Source organism: Varroa jacobsoni, unplaced genomic scaffold (assembly GCF_002532875.2).
Source record: "Varroa jacobsoni isolate VJ856 unplaced genomic scaffold, vjacob_1.0 scaffold_395, whole genome shotgun sequence".
Lineage (NCBI taxonomy): Eukaryota > Metazoa > Arthropoda > Arachnida > Mesostigmata > Varroidae > Varroa > Varroa jacobsoni.
In genome coordinates, this window is record NW_019213297.1 from 161,442 (window position 1) to 164,973 (window position 3,532).

The window sequence follows — 3,532 nt, forward strand, 5'->3', positions numbered from 1 at the left end:
GACACGACGGGAATCATACAGACACAAACAATAGCAGACGCAATATTTGAATGACCATTATCTGCAGGCATCAACAAACATTCCCAGCTCGCACATCGAACGTAGCTGATCAACTTGCCACGCCCTCCTAGTTAACATCTGGAAGATATTCGATATTCTTCAGTTATGTCTTATGCTACAATAGCCATGTAGGAATGTAATATTTGGTTACCAAATTACTTGGGTATTTTTATAAAAATATAAATGAATATCATCAGTTCATTGACTTTCATGGCAAAATTATTATGAAGTCGAAACCCAGCTCTCCAAAGTCGAAATAGTGGATGTTACTAAACTACATATATATACGTATATATACATATATATATATAGAAAGATTTGAATATATATATAATGAAAGATTTTAAAAATATTTCACTCGATTGGCCTCTCTTTGAGTCTCACTATAAGAATATCGGACAAAACAATACGTGTCAGTGGAACTTTAAAACTACAGTATTCGCAAAGTGATGTTTTGCAGAGCTTCGACCTTCTGCCTTTTTACCGATAACTGGGATTGCCTTTACGTCCCAGACGTGACTTTAATTCGAAAATCGTGCTGCCTTCAACGAAATATGTGCAAAATTTCTTATGTGATGTTTTTCATGTGACTGAAGTAAAAGTAAAAACTCAACGTCGGCACATTTACCGAATAGTATACATTCAGGCCGATTCTACAGCGGAACGACTACCTCGTTGATCCGATACAACATCTTCGAGCAAGTTTTGTGCTTGACGTTTGCCATCTAAATGTTCCAGGTTAGCTAGAGGAAACGATTGTGTCTAGGCTTGCTCTATCTCTATATTACAATTCAATGAAACTTGTATTTCGAATAGTCCATTCAGACAGTATCGGATCACAAACATTTTCAAACTATGCCAGCTGTTTGATATTGATTACTCTGTCGATTTTCCTCTAATCCTCGCTTTAGAACAAGTAAGAAATACCCAAGCGAGGTCAACAGTGTTTCAAACCGCATCTGGAGAAAGGGCGCAATGTTACGCAGCCGCCAACGTATTCATCCACAGCATTTGACGGACGAAGAGCGGGCCGTTCTCACAGAAATGAAAAAACCTACCATTCTTAATCATATTCGTGCATTTTCTTCTTACAGCTAGTTCATGTACTATGTTTACCTTTTCTTCTATGTGACTATAGTTCACATTTTGATAAAATTCGAGCATTGATCGTTACATCTTAAAGTTGCTTAGAAAAGCATATGATTTAATTTAAAATGAATCGTTTAGCGTGTGCCGAGATATCTTCATTAGAGTGAATTGTCGGCGACTGCGAATATAGCTAGGGCGCGATTGGAGTGAACAGTTTCAGTCCGCTCCATGACATTCTGAAGACCTAAACACGCTTTCGGTACGGACAATGGTAATATCGTAAATTTAGTCCTATGTATAGGATGGTAAGAGTATTTTAAACGTAAAAAGGTCCCCTAAACTAGATCTGAACGGCATGATCTGTTACCGTGCGCTGAACACAAATGCTGTGGGATTTATGTGAATACGTTGGTAATCGCCTAGAAGTATATATGAAATGCCGTATCGTAATATGGCTTACTTCGTCTCCTCAGTTGTGCTTTATCTGTTCCAGCAGATGGGTAGAACACGCTAATGGTACGCCTATAACTTAAAGGACATGCAGGGATATTCTTAGTGCTGATCGGGTATGATTGTCTCGTGAATTATGGCCACACTATGGATGCGATTATCTCACCGTATTGTAGAATATACGTACCAGCAGGCGTATCTAAGTCTGCAACGAACCATTGTCGCACCTGTGTGGATACGTGTATAAAGCTGTTTGTTGCAATGTATTGGATAAGGTCAAACTTGTTGGCATATTATCGTTATCGTTTTGGCAATCCTATGCCGATGTAGTGCTCCCTATGGAGACGTGACACCCACAACACCTACGTCGCATGATACAGCCAAGAGTCATGCTCACTTGCTATTACATTACCATTGATAGCAGTCTTCACCATGATCAATTTTTGTATCCTAGATACTAGTAGAAAATAACCAAAAACAGAACGCAGATAATTTAAGAAGTACTGAAGTATGAAGGTGCGCTTTAATTGTATTTTATCCGTTACTCACGAACTTTAAGCAAACAAAGGAATTTTCAATTCTATTCTATGCATATAGGAACATGATTTGCAATATTCAAAGTAAAGTTGTCTCGTGCGCCCGGTCTTCTTTGTGCCTTTGGCACGCGTAAATCAAATTTGTCCTTGAAAAGAAGGACCAAATTCTACGAACAGAGATTCAGTGAACTCGTTTCACAGATTGATTAGGCGTCTGGAAACTTTCGGGGGAAGGGCTATGTGAGGGCAAACTCAATTGGTATGCATTATCCATCCACAGAGATACAGACTGTTAACTGAACAGCAGCACCAGCTGCCCCTCAAATCAACAAAGATGTGTGTGTATAGAACTAATAAATACGACAAACCCTGCCCATTATTCTCCACGTATAGATTCGTTAGCACAGAGTACAACCACCATTGTAATGTCGAGAGTATTTCTGAAGAATCTGAACCCACACAGCTAATTGAAAACTGTATGTTTTATGTCAAATCACCTATATCCTGGCTTTGAAATTTCTGACACAGTCCTCCTGTTCTTTCGTGAATAAATCATCCTTTACTAACTCGTACTATCAATCTTGCATGCGCATCCGCAAATCGAGTTCGATACGTGTATAAATCTCGTTGGTGTATAGCAGGAAATCACATTTTGATCGGTCGAAGTTAAAATTAATTTATCCATTTCTTAACTGTTCAGTCTTGTGTTTAATTGATCAAGGAACAATGATCAGAGCAACGAATCTGAGGGAGAAAGCGGCCTACGTCTATAGGAACTGCAACGTTTCGTGCAGATGTATTTACGCTGACTAATTACCTCACTCACTGGGCGATCAATCTTTGCTCGGCATATAGGCTACTTTTACAATAGGTCATGCGAGATCAAAATCGCGTAAAGATTAGCAAGGAAATGCAGTGGACAACTGCTATGGATGATTATAAGATGACCATTGCTCCTTGAAATACGCATATGTCCATTTTCTGTTATGATGTTTATCATTATTATAATTGAGTATTATCGTTCTTCATTGTTCTATTATCAGTTTTGTTTTGCGTACGGTTTGGTTTATAGGATTTATTAAGTTTTACATATTAACTCTTTGTTCGATTATCTAACAGAAAGGAAGGTTCTTTAGCATCTTCAGCTGATAACAAATTGTCGACTAATAAAGTTTCGAATTTCGAATCTCGTTTTCGTATATTCAAGTTACGTTTGTCATAAAATTTCTAAGTGCGACCTACTAAAAAGCAATTTCAATTAGGCAAAAAGTTATTTGGCACTTCATCTTCGGCACCCAACAGAGACCATCTTCGGTTAATGAAACATTTGTAATCGCATTGCGCCGGCCTGCTCCTCAGAATAATTCGTTCCTTAATCTTATTACTTCCGATTTAAT

General features: G+C 38.2%; 1 long non-coding RNA gene across 1 annotated transcript in view; it reads left to right on the forward strand.

Moving 5' to 3' along the window:
• Positions 1-64: 64 nt before the first annotated feature.
• LOC111260063 (uncharacterized) overlaps positions 65-3,532 on the forward strand; it is a 6,715-nt gene continuing 3,247 nt past the window's right edge. Inside the window, exons 1-2 of the long non-coding RNA XR_002680045.2 lie at positions 65-188; positions 657-798. This is a non-coding gene — a long non-coding RNA (uncharacterized LOC111260063). The remainder of the gene's footprint in view (positions 189-656; positions 799-3,532) is intronic.